At 38.1% G+C, this 14389-nt stretch overlaps 1 pseudogene; it reads right to left on the reverse strand.

The window, feature by feature from the left end:
• Positions 1–14389, reverse strand: part of LOC127680285 (uncharacterized) — a 54190-nt pseudogene that overhangs the window by 15923 nt on the left and 23878 nt on the right.

Below are 14389 nucleotides of genomic sequence, written 5' to 3' on the forward strand. Positions count from 1 at the left end.
GGGTACACCATTCCAGACTAGCTTCAGGGATCATAGCTGGATCCACAGAATCTATGCAAATGGCATTAGCCTATTTTTTAACTTAGAAAACTCCTATTTTTAAAAACAAAATCCAAATTCTTCCCAAGAGGTAGCTTAGATTATAGTATTGCATCCAAATATAAGTATACTCAGTATTTACACAATTTGTTTCTGAAATGTGTCTTAAGAGACTTGGCAATACATACTGCGTCTGCGTTTTCTAGCTTCTTCCTGAAATTTAAAGAAGAAAAAACAATATGCAATGTAGGTCAAACTAATTTCTGTTTACATGGGTCTTGGAAAAATTTATCAACATGTTTTTAATGACAATCAACATAGGTAAGTATCTTCAAATGAATTATTATGTGTTAGTACATTCTGTGATGGTGTCACAGAAGACAGATTTCTTAGTCGTGCCACTTCCCACTTTTTCTATGTCAAAGGTTACATTAACTACCACTCTATCTTCTGCCCAGTATTCTGTAAGTCGCACTGCAAACGCTTGATCATCTTTAGAACTCAACTGTAGAATAAATCCCTTCTGCAATAAGGTCTTGATTATTTATAGTACTGCTCATGTATTAAGTCTTACCACTTATCATCCCCACCTGGACATATGGTGCTTCCTCCACATTGACTTTTGTGGAACATACTATACTGCATGTAAGTCAATTGACCCTGACATGTTTGTCAACTTCTAATACAAACATTTTTCCCAAAGAGGAACTTTTTTCTCAAGAATAAAAGTTCCCAACGCACAGACTGTGATACTTAACACTGGGTACCTTGGTCCCTTTCTACTTGGTGCTTGGAATTGTACTAGCTTGTCAGGACCCAACTACTACAATCCCACATTTTCCCTCCTTAGGCTAAGTCCCTTAAGACCTAAGATAACTCTGCTCAACATTGCTGTTAAAATGGGATTTTGACTGAAAAACAAGATCACCAAAGTAACATTTCTATCTTAAAGAAAGGTCTTCTTACTGATTCCACAGTCTCTGATGTTTCTTTATTGACATCTGGTGCAAGTGTGTTGTCAGTATGCTCCGGTATGTCTAGGAAACAGAAAGTGACAGTCAGATCACAGTACTGCTTACAACTTATGCAGCATCCTTGCTTGGTGTGGGTAAAAGTGTGTGGCTTAGCAAATGCAGGTGACTAGACCTAATGAGCAAGTTGCTTAGGTTGCTGCTAGCCTGTTTTTTCTTGACGGCAAATTATAGAAAGAGCTGGGCAGATATGAGTAACAGAAATGCTACATTTCAAGACAGGTGGAACCCAAAGTAACATAATAATCCATCTTTGATTGTGTATTATTAGATTAAGTTTTCTCATGTATTTTGTTTGCTGGGACACTTTTGTGTTTCAGAGAACAACTTGTAGGATCTGTTTCTCCCCTTTTGTCATATATGGTCTGGAGATTTCAATTTCAGGTCATTGGGCTTGGTGGAGTCATCCATTTCCTTAGGAAAGACAACTCCTCTTCCTATGTGTGACCTAGGATATTCACCTTACCCTGGGCAACTCTGCCCATCTATTCAGGCCACGTAGATCCAGAAATAGGAGGAATCTACAGTCTTGGGCTCTTGTGTTTGCTCTCATCTAGGAGCCTTACCCCATGTCACTTCTCATTTTCAGATACAATACAGTAGCCAGATTCATTTGCATTTTTGACTAGTCTGAAACAGCACTGTTGCCACTTGTCTCCGTATCTGCAAGTTCCTCAAGATTCAGGTAGAAGTTGGATCTGCTATTTCTCTTGGTAAATCTGACTCCATTTGTCCCTGCTTTTACCCTCAGACCCAGGCCAGGGATAGCAGTCATATATGTATTCTGACTTACTGAAGCTAACCCAGAAACTTCACCCAAGTATATAGAAATAGAAAATTTAAATTTTCCCTAATGTAAGGTGATGTTTTATGTAAGTATAGATCTCCAAAACCCCAACAGACATAAGCAACACTTTCAGCAAAGTGCTGGAATACAAATTCAACTTTAAAAATTAGAAACCCTTTTGTTTACCAATAAGAAGCAAGCTGAAAGAGAGATCAAGGACACATTTGTATTCATGGTAGCATCCAAATTTAAATATTTAGTAGGAAATATAATAATGGAAGTGAAAGACTTTTACAGCAAAAAACTTTATATTTCTGAAGGAGACACTAGAAAATGAAACCCTCTTATGAACTTTGGTTGGTAGAATTAACAATGATCATCTTACTAAAGAAATTCTAATAGTCAATGTGATGAAAATCAAAATCCATGTGACATTCTTCACAAAAATACAAAAGTCCTAAAATTCATGTGGAAGCACAAAAGATCCAGAGTAGCCAAAGCAATCCTTGCAAGGGACAATGTGGGAGGGATTAACATTCCAGACATCTTATTATATTGCAGTTTTAGTAATAAAGATAGCATAGTAATGGCACAAAATAGATGTGTATATAAATAAAGCAGAAAACTCATGCACACGATTAAAGCTTTTCATACTTGGCCATTATTCCAAATGGTAACAAGACAGCATGTTTGACTAATGATGAGGGGAGAGCTGGGAAAGAGGGAAAGCACATGTTCAGTAATGAAATTAGAGGCAGAGGTGAGATCTCTACCTTCTCTCTGGAGGGGCCCAGCTAGGAGCACACAGGGCACTAGATCAGTGGAGCAGCTGGGATGGAGGTCTTCCTGCCACCATTGGCACCAGGGAACCAGGAGACTCCGCAGCCTTCTGTGCACTACCCTCCAGGAGAGAGTGACCTCCCAGCAGTGCTTTTATTTCTGAGTGAAGAGGTGAGGTCTCCAATCTCTCTGGAGGGGACCAGCTAGGGGCACACATGGCCTAAGATCAGTGGAGCAGATAGGAGGGAATTCTTCCTGCTGCCATTAGTACCAGGAAGCCAGGAGACAAAGAGCTCCCTTTTGAGCTCAGAGGCGTAAGGACACAGGTTTACAGGCTCGCAAGAGGAACAAACTGCAGCCAGAGACAATAATACCAACTAACACCAGGGATAACCAGATGGTGAAAGGCAAGCACAAGACAGACCAACAGACACCAAGGCCACATGGAAATATCAGAAAACAGTTCTTCCACCACAGCAAGTCCCGGATACCCCAACATACCAGAAAACCAAGAGTTGGATTTAAAATCGTATCTCATGATGCTGAGAGATGGCTTCAAGAAAGATTTAAATAACTCCCTTAAAGAAATACAGGAGACATCAGTCAACAGGTAAAAGCCCCTAAAGAGGAAACACAAAAATCCCTTAAAGAAATGCAGGAGATCATGGGTCAATAGGCAGAAGCCCTTAAAGAAGAAGCATAAAAATCCCTTAAAGAGTTACAGGAAAACAAACAATCAAGTGAAGGACCTGAACAAAACTATCCAGGATCTAAAAGTGGAAGTAGAAACAATAAAGAAATCACAAAGTGAGTCATCTCTGTAGATAGGAAACCTTGAAAAGAATTCAAGAGTCATAGATGCAAGCATCAACAACAGAATACAAGAGATAGAAGAAAGAACCTCAGGTGCTGAAGATACCATAGAAAACATTGACTCAAAAGTCAAAGAAAATGTGAAATGCATAAAGCTGGTAACCCAAAACATCCAGGAGCTCCAGGACACAATGAGAAGACTACACCTAAAGAGTATAGGTATAGACGAGAGAGGGAAGATTTCCAACTTAAAGGGCCAGTAAATATCTTCAACAGGATTATAGAAAAAAACTTCCCTAACCTAGACAAAGAGATGCCTATGAACATACAAGAAGCTTTCAGAACTCCAAACAGACTGGACTATAACAGAAACTCCTCCCAGCACATAATAATCAAAATGTCAAATTCACTAAACAAAGAAAGAATATTCAAAGCAGTAAGGGAAAAGGGGCAAGTAACTTATAAGGGCAGACCTATCAGAATTACACCAGAGTTCTTACCAGAGACGATGAAAGCTATAAGATGCTGGGCAGACCTCAAACAGACCTTAAGAGAACACAAATGCCAGCCCAGGCTACTATACCCAGCAAAACTCTCAATCATCATATATGGAGAAACCAAGATATTTAATGATAAAAACAAATTTACACACTATCCATCCACAAATCCAGCCCTACAAAGGATAACTGATGGAAAATGCCAACACAAGAAGGGAAACTACATCCTAGAAAAAGCAAGAAAGTAATCTCCTTCTAAAAAACCCAAAAGAAGATGCCCACACAAACATAAAAATAACATCAAAAATAACAGGAAGCAACAATCATTATTCTTTAATGTCTCTTAATAACTCAAGTCCCCAATAAAAAGACAGACTAAAGTAAGATTTCTCATGTAAATCTTCAATTTTATCAGAAAATGTTTGTAATTCCCCTTTTAATTAATTTAGTAATGATTTTTAAATCTACCATTTTATCTTCATTATTTTTCATGATAATCCTCAATTTTAATATGTCTGTCTATATATTTCCTCTATTTTATCAGAAATGTTTTCAATGTAAATCTTTGATTTTATCACAAATGTTTCTAATTCCACCTTCAGTTAATTTAGAGTTTTTATATCTACCATTTTATATGTAAAAATTTTCCCTGAAATAGTCAATTTTAATATGTTTGTCTATATATTTCTTGAATTTTACCAGAAATATTTTCCATGTAAATCAATTTTATCTGAAAATGTTTATAATTCCACCTTCAATCAACTTAGAATTATCATTATGCCTATTATTTTATCTGTATAATTTCCATGATAATCTTTAATTTTAACATGTTTTTCTATATATTTCTTCAATTTTATCAGAAAATTTTCCAAGTAAATCTTCAAGTTTATCAGAAAATGTTTATAATTCCACTTTTAATCAATTTAGGAATATTTTTATGCCTACCATTATTACATCTAAATAAAATTTTCCATGATAATCTTTAGCTCCAACATGCTTTTCTACATTTTTCTGCAATTTCTTCAGAAATATTTTCCATGTAAAATCTTCAATTCCATCATAAAGTATTTCTATTCCATATTTCAATTATTTTAGCAGTGTTTTACATGTCTATCACTTTTTAATTTTCCATGAAAATTGTCAAGTTTAATGTGTTTATCTGAAACATTTTCTATGTAAATCTTTAATTTTATCACAAAGTGTTTTTACTTCCTTTTTCAATTAAAAAAAATAAAGTAATGAAATTAGAGCTTTGTCTATCACACTATCCCAAAATTAACTCTAAATGGACTAGAGGCCTAAAAGTGAAACCTTAAAAGCTGAAACAGCCAGACAAACACAGAGGCCGCACCCAAAGGCTTTCTGAATAGGATGTCATTTACTCAGTAAGTAAGGCTGAAATGGACAGATATAAGACAACTCAAAGGTCTGTATAACAACAAAATCAACTCTGAAGAAGAAAATAGAAGGAAAAGAATCTTTGTCAGCTGTATCTCTGATATATCATTTATATCCAGAATATACAAAGAACTATAAAAAGAAAGTGCTAAGTATAAAAATGACCTAATCAAAATATATGACAAGGATAAGGCCACGAAATCTCAACCATACAGTTCTTTAAACAGGACCTGCATCAAGATAACCTCCATTAATATGCCGCTGTATGACAAGAGCAACAGGTAATCAATGGTTGTGTAGGTTTATTTCAGGGTCTTCAATTGGTTTATTCATATCCAACTTCTCGAGTTCTTTACCTATTTTGGATATTAGCCCACCATCAGATACAGACTTAGTAAAAATCTTTTGACATTCTGTCTGCTGCTATATTGTCCTACTGACAGTGTCCTTTGCCCTAGAGAAGCTTTTCAGTTTCATGAAGCCCCATTTATTAATCGTTGATCTTAGTGTATGAGCTGTTGGTGTTCTGATGAGGAATTTTCTCCTGTGCCAATGCATTCAAGACCATTCTCCTCTTTCCCCCTCTGTTAGATTTAGTCTATATTATTTTATGTTGAGGTCTTTGATCCATGTGAAAATGAGTTTTGTGCAGGGAGATAAATATGAATCTATTTGCATTCTTCTACATGTATATATCCAAGTAGACCATTTGCTAAAGATGTTCTCTCTTTTGCACTGTATGGTTTTGGCTACTTAGTCAAAAATTAAGTGTTTGTACGTGTTATAGGTTTATCGCAGGGTCTTCCATTAGATTCCATTGACCAACCTGTCTGTTTCTATACCAGTACCATTAAGTTTTTTTTTTTACTGCTCTGTAGTACAGCTTGAAATCAGGAATGGTGATACCTTCAGAAGTTCTTTTATTGTACAGGATGGTTTTTAGCTATCCTGGGTTTTTTTTTGCTCCATATGAAGGTGATAATTTTTCTTTCAAGGACTGTAAAGAGTTGTGTTGGAATTTTGACAGGAATTGCATTGAATCTATAGATTGCTACTATAAGGGTGCTCCCCCACTCACACACTCACTCCCGACTTCCCCACCCTGGCATTCCCTTATCCTAGGGCAACAAGCCTCCAAAGGACCGAGGGCCTCCCCTCAGCCCACTGATGCCTGATAAGTTAATCCTCTGCAGCTGGAGACATGGATTCCTCCACATGTACTCTTTGATTGGTGGTTTAGTCCCTGGAAGATTTTGGGGTGGGGGGGGTGTCTAGTTGGTTAACATTGTTCTTATGCCTATCGGGTTGCTAATCCTTTAATTCTTTCTCTAATTCCTCTAACGGTGTCCCTATGTTCAGTGTGATGGTTGGCTGCAAGCCTCCACATATGTATTGGTTAGTCCTCTCAGGAAACAAAACCTCTCAGGAAACAGCTTTATCAGGCTCCAGTAAAGTGCAATATTTTATCACACATCACATACATTTTATGAAAGTACATTGCAAAATGGGTGATCAATCGACCTGTGTTTTGGGTGTTTATGAATATACAGTATTCTGATCCTATGGCATTTCTGATTTGTGAAGTATATTTGTAAGCCTTTTAAATGTTACAATTCAAAATATGAACATAGCCCTCTTTGCAAGGACATGTGACTTTTCCTAGGTAAGGATAAATGGTAGGCAAATCTTAGAGGGTTCTGCCTTTCTATACAAGATGAAGTCTCATACAAAAAAGTGTGTACCTGGAAGGCTCTACAGGGTCAGGTTAGGAGCAAACATTGCCATAATTGGTGTCAAATACTCAGGTGTTTAAAAAAGGTCCAAATAGATGATCACAGATCAGTGACTTACCTTTGCTATTCTCCATAAAGTTTGGAAAATCATTTTTCATCTTGCTTGATTTTTTTATTTAGTTGTTCTATGTGTTTTCTATCACACTGTTTACAAGACTTCTAACTGCTTTTAGACTCAACTCCTCCCTCTTGTTTCTCATATTCAAGTGCCTCAGTTGTTCCATAGCAGTCTTTCATCTCTGCCTACCAGGAAATGGAATGGGCTAAATGACCTATTATGATTTAACCATCTTTCAGGCCATGTAGTCTCAAAGAAGTTTTCTGTTCTGTCCTCTTCTCTTTCAGTGGTATCCTGACTTAGATGAGATTATTAAGGGAGAGAAAAATTGTGGAAACAAAAGACCAGGCACATAGAAACTCAACATGGGCCCTCCTTTGAGCAATGTGTTTCATTGTTACCAGGTGGAAAGCATGTCCACACTTTGATACATTTCTAAGTACAGCATCTACAGACAACATGGCACCCGGAAGAAGGGAACAGAGAAAGGAGATGGATGACTCTGGGGTGGATGCTAGGGACTCCTTGCTCAGTAGCAAGAGCTCCCAAATTTGTAGGGAGGGGACATGACATATTAACACTAGAGAGACTGCCTATAAAGGAGAGCCATGCCTAACTGTACACTGCAGGAAAATCAGACACACTTGTGAAGACAAAGGCCTTAAACCTAGTGAAGCAGGAAGACATTGGAACAAAACACACTTCTCAACTTATACATTCATTTCCCTACAAAGGCAAGTAAGTCAGATGATCACAGAAGGCAACCACATATATGACCAATAGAGAAGGCAGATGCAGGCTATGGCAAGATGGGTTCCAGAAGAGCTGAACCCCATTGCTCATGGAAAAGGACAGTTCTTTATGGGAATTCCCTAAGCAACCCTTTGCATCTTGCAGCCTGAACAAAATATTCATTAAAAAAGAATCAATGCTGGTGCCAGAGATCAGGTCCCTCCTCACTTCATAGATCAGAGGCTCTGATATGTTGATTACCTCAATCATCATGAATGGCAGTCCAGGTTGAGGAGCACAGGTTGGAAATGAGATATATATGAACACTAGGCCTCTACTTAACAAGACATTTCAGATATAGTACTTCTGTCAGAGTAAACAGTCATTTTGGCAATCTAACAATTCTGCTATGTTGGTACCACATGAAGCAAGAGTTAGCAGTAAACAGAAGATCATGGATGGGCTGCTATAAGTCCTAAAAAATGACAGGAAGGGACTCTGTTCCTCCAGTATCATTGGGTCTACACTGCTAGATTATTACCTACAGGATCCTGAGAACAGGAAAAAAAAATTGTTCCTCATCAAACAGAACACCTGTATCCAGGTTGGTACACAAACTGAAGACAATACTTCACTGATATTGTCATGGTTAATCTCAGATGTCAAATAGATGATAGTCAGATAGTGGACAGGCAAGTATTAGATTATAGCATTTAGTTCAGCTGAGGTGGGAAGCCAAATAAACTGTGCAGCATTATTGTTTAGGAAAGGGTTAAGATTATATAAAATAAGAAAGTGGGCTGAAAACAGGCATTCATTCTACTGATTTTTGTTTGTTTGTTTTGGACTGGGTTGTAGTTTGATTCTGTCACAAATATCCGCCTCTGGGTAGAACTTTTCCCTATTTATGGTCTATAAGCTTAAATTTCATTGAAAACCAAGACATTCCTTCTTTAGGTTGTTTTACTTACAATATCCTTGCCATAACTGAGAAAATAGCTGAGGCAGACAAAGTGAGCTACTGGGAAGCAAAAGCTTGGACTTTAGGCAGTAGCACTGACTGAAAAGAGAAAGTGTCCTTGGAAAGACATCTTCAAATGACAAAGCACACTTACAGACTTTCAAAGCTGCCATTTTTCTTACCTTTACTGATATCTTTCCCACATACTCCCAATTGGAGTAAGCCTCTCCAATTCCATTGTGAAACAGTACCATTCCTAGGACCCAAGCCACTCAGGTCAGACCAGAAATTCTGGTACTTCACTTGAGTTTTACCCTCAATCATGAGACATTCAAGAATTACTATGCTGAGTGACTGTGAGAGAATTTGTGAGAGAGTGATTCACCCATTAATGTGAACCACTATAACCCCTATAGCAGAGTGAGCCTCAATGATTCACAGAACCTAAGCCTCAGCTTTACACTGGATTGTGCCACTGAATTAGAGTGCAAGGTGATTAAAAAATTTAAAATTCTGGAGTATATTTACACTTCCCATTTTACATATATTTACATATACACACATATATTTATATATATGATATATATTTAAATGAACACTCATTTTTATATATATTCATGTGTAAATATAGTATTACTTATCTATAGATTTATATGTGAAACAAAATAATTTTTAGCTACTATTATATTTGGACAGAAGTATAAATTCCCACAGTACCTTTGGCTTTCATTTCAGTAGTTTTTGTAGAAGCAGCCTCAGAGACTGAAGGTCTCTCTGGGCCCTGAGGAGTTACAGTTGTATTCTGACACATTCCCCTTAAGAAGGAAAACACTGAGAATACAAAAGGGAGTCACATCAGCTTATGGTAGAAAACTAGGGAAATTGACAACTCTGAGTATTTGTGCATTTCATCTGATTGCTTGTTCCAGGTGCAGGCATCAGTGAGAGTGGGGCTTCAGGGGATCAATGCCTGCATTGTACAATCAGTTAGGCACTCAATGCACATCACAGGGATCACAGATAAAGCCTAAATATAGATGGATATGAAAACACAGAAGGAAGAGCCACACAACTGAGCATGCCCTGTGAATGTGCTGCCCAATGGGCACCTCTCTAACCCTTCTTAGAGCCCATGGACACAGCGACACCCATGAATGTCTTCACCCACCAACTCTTCACTACAACATGAAGACTTTCTTCTTAGTTGTTTGAGAAGGACTTCCCATGAGACTCACTAGGCTAGAACAGATAGCTTTAGTGTATACTGTAGGAAAAAGCCAAGGCATTGCTGGAGTGCCCTGTGATGTCTGTGACATGCGAGGAGATCACAGCTACATAGGAGTAATCGTATCGGGGCCAGGAGAGAATTTGCTCCATAATATTGTAGAATACTTCTTTACTCTTTATTCTCTGCCCAGCCTTTATAAATCACATCTAATGGACAATGTATGTCATTGCCTTAATGGGATGTTGGGAGGTAAGAAGCTGTGAAAACCTCTGACTTTTCACCCAAGGTAAAAATGATAACTGCATTCATGCCTCAGTGGCCATCTTGCTTGACAGAAACTAACTGAAGGTACACATAGTCTACTTTTCAACCCAAATAAAACTGTGGGATTCCTGGATTAATAAAATAGGGCCTTCCTCAACCATCCTCACACTGTCATCTGCCTCTCAGTGACTGAATCTGATCACTGGGGAACAAAATTGGGAGGGTATCAATGCTGGCAGATGTCACAGTGATGACTCAGACTCCAAGTTAGTCCAACCCAGTTCTCAAAGATAGTTGTGAAAAAAATGGGGGTTCTTTTTTTTTTATCTGGTCACACCTAGATAAACAAAGCCTCAACTGGATGAGACAGGAAAGGCAGCTTGGTGTCATTATAGGTGACAAATGTCTCCTCATGCCATGGGCTTTTCTACCTCTCATGTTTGTGGATATCTGCAGGCAATGAAGAGCAAACCCCTGGGCTTTTGCCTGCTTGGTAGTCATGGCAGTGACTGGGTTCTCTGTGATTCTGACCTACTGAAGGCAGATGCTGGAGAGATGGAATACTGAAGGCAGATGCTGGAGAGATGGACATCACTAATCCTTGATCCACAAAGTCTCTCTAGATCCGCATGGATAATCTCAACACTCACCTCTGCTCTGGTTCATTCTTCACTAGAGTACCACCATAAAGAATGAATGCACCACATGTGATGGAGCTTCAACCCATATTTTGTAGGAAAACTGTGTACTCTAATTTGTTACTTCATTACTTTGTCATTGGAGATTGACCTGGTTAATTAGATACCTATCTTGAGGGAAACAGAGTTAGACACTGCCTGGTACAGAACATCCTAAAAAACCTGGAGAAATCTAACTCAAATCCAGTTTTTCTTTTAACTTCATGTAATAGCTAAGGAAAAAAACAAACAAACAAGTGCATACAAGTTCTTCCCAGTAGGTGAACTAGAGTACTGTTGTACACTACACAAAAGGATATCCCGTGTTTGTGCAATTCCTTTCTAAAATGTATCTTAAGAGACTTTATAATACATACTGCGTCTACGTTTTGTAGTCGCCACCTGAAATTTAAAGGAAACAGTATGAGGCAAAGGCCATGCTGTTTGCATGCAATTTTGGAATTCATATCAACATGGTATGGTGCCAATGAAAATGGACAAAAGTCCTATATATTAGTTTGCATTATGAGGGTGTCACAGAAAAACTGGGGCTTAAAGTTTGTGCCACTTTCCACTTAGCTGGTTTGAATGCCAGATTAAAAAAACACTGTTTAGTCTCTTCTGAGTATTTTCTAAGCCACACTGCAACTTGCCTAAGCATCTTTTTTAACCTGATTGTGAGATTAATCTTGGGCAATTATTTACACCAATACTCAAGTCTTACAACTCAACACCCACATAATGGAAACTTCACTCACTATGGTCTCTGTGGAACATACACAGACTTCATTAAAATGATATGAACCAGAAGTGGTTGTTAGCTTCTGAGTTAAAATTTTACATTTATTTAAAGAACTTTTTTTCTTCAGAAGAAATGGCTGCCTTACACAAACTGTGCTAAAAGATACTGCAAGCTTCTATGTTTATTTGTATTAGGAAGAAGCTTTTACAATTCCATTTCCTCTTCTTTCTAAGCAAACCCTTTAATACCCATGATACACCTGTCTTTTGTTAATCAAATGGTATATCTACTACAACATAAGGAAATCATGTAACCTTTCTATAATAGAAAAGGGAAAAGCCACCTTACCCTCTCCATTCCCACTGGTGACTCTGCCTGTCCCCCTGCTGGAGGTGCAGTGTCAGCATTTTCGGGTACCACTGAACAGAGAGGAAATAACTGTCAATGCACAGTTCTGTTTTTAATACCCTAAGAATCTTTGCTTGATGTGTCTATGAAGCTGGTATATGTGACTCAATCTAATTATTAAGCAGAGTTTACTTGCTGCTCAATTCGTAAATGTGGATCACATGGTTGGAAAACAAAGTGTTGCAAAGAGGAGAAAAGAGAATCAATGAGGAGCAGAACACTTGGATTTCTTGACAACAATCTGATTCAAGGTGGCAGAAGAATCTCATTGTGAAAAGTACATATACATTTTTAAAAATTTGCATTGAGTTTATTCAGGTTGAAGCATCCATGGTTGTGGCTCTGTGCACGTGGAGTTTAGAGGAGATCTTCAGGGTCTGTTTTTCTCCTTGTACCATGTGAGTGTTGAGGATTAGCTGCAGGTAGGTCATCAGGCTTTACTGAAGATGCCGTTACACACTAATCCAACGTATCTTTTCCTAATACAATAAGGTTTATGATCAAGCCTCAGAATACTGTCATTTCCTATGTCAAAGCAGGAAACAATAGATACTTGTTGTTGTGCCATGTCCACAATCTACATATACTGATTTGGCATTTATCATTAAATATGTAGCCTTTTTCAGTTATGTTAATGTAATCACTTTCCTTTGGAAATTTTATTTTTCATTTTTTATTTATAATTTCTCATTTTCTATATTTTATGTTTACATTCCAAATGATTTTTCCCTTTCACGGTTACCCCTTCCCCATAAGTTCCTTAAGCCCTCTTCCCTCCGCCCATTCTCCTACCAACCCCTTCCTACTTCTCTGTCCTGGTACTCCCCTACAATGCTGCATCAAGCCTTTTCAGGACCAGGGACCTCTCCTTCCTTCTTCTTGGGAATCATTTGATATATGAACTGTGTCTTGGGTATTCAGAGTTTCTGAGCTAATATCTACTTATCAGTGACTGTATTCCATGTGTGTTCTTTTGTGATTGGGTTACCTCACTTAGGATGATATTTTCCAGATTCAACCATTTGTCTAAGAATTTCATGAATTCATTGTTTTTAATTGCTGAGTAGTATTCCATTGTGTAAATATACTACATTTTCTGTATCCGTTCCTCCATTGAGGGACATCTGGGTTCTTTCCAGCTTCTGGCTATTATAAATAAGGCTGCTATGAACATAGTGGAGCATGTGTCCTTATTGCTTGCCAGGGAATCCTCTGGGTATATGCCCAGGAGTGGGATAGCAGGGTCCTCTGAAAGTGTCATGCCCAGTTTTCTGAGGAACTGCCAGACTGATTTCCAGAGTGGTTGTACCAACTTGCATTCCCACCAGCAGTGGAGGAGTGTTCCTCTTTCTCCGCATCCTCACCAACACCTACTGTCTCCTGAGTTTTTAATCTTAGCCATTCTAATTGGTGTAAGGTGAAATCTCAGGGTTGTTTTGCTTTGCATTTCCCTAATGACTAATGATTTTGAACATTTTTAAGGTGCTTCTCAGCCATTCGAAGTTCTTATTATGAAAATACTTTGTTTAGCTCTGTACCCCATTTTTAATAGGGTTATTTGGCTCTCTGGAAACTTTCTGTTTGTTTCAGAAAAACATTCCACCAGATTATCCCAAAGGCCAGCCTGTTTCCTATCAGATAAACTCACTCTGACGCAGGCTAATAATCAAAAGTGAAAACACTTTGTTAGCTCCATGACATCTCAGCTGTCAATTAATAAGGTCTGAGTTCTCCAGGTATGTCACTGTTGTTAGATTAGATTAAGTCATGTTGGTAAGACCTATTTCTTGTAGGTACAATCATTCTCTGGGATGGGATCCTGGGCCATATAAGAGGAAGAAAAATCAGCAGAGGACATTCACTTTTCTTTGCTTCTAGGTTTTGGCTACAATATCACTCTCTCTTAAGTTTTGGCCTCTATCTGCTACTTCTCAATTATGGACTCCAAATTCACTTACCATGGCAAAGTCAACCTTTTCTTGCTAAAGATGTGTCTTAACTAGGGGTTCTTTTGCTATGAAGAGATACCACAACCATGGCAACCCTTATAAAGTAAAACATTTAGTTGGGGCTGGCTTACAGTGTCAGAGGTTTAGTTCATTATTATGACAGGAAAACTGGCAGAATGCAGGCAGATGGTGCTGGAGTAGAAGCTGAGATTTCTATGTCAGGCAGCAAGTA

Source organism: Apodemus sylvaticus, chromosome 3 (genome assembly GCF_947179515.1).
Source record: "Apodemus sylvaticus chromosome 3, mApoSyl1.1, whole genome shotgun sequence".
In the NCBI taxonomy this organism is placed as follows: domain Eukaryota; kingdom Metazoa; phylum Chordata; class Mammalia; order Rodentia; family Muridae; genus Apodemus; species Apodemus sylvaticus.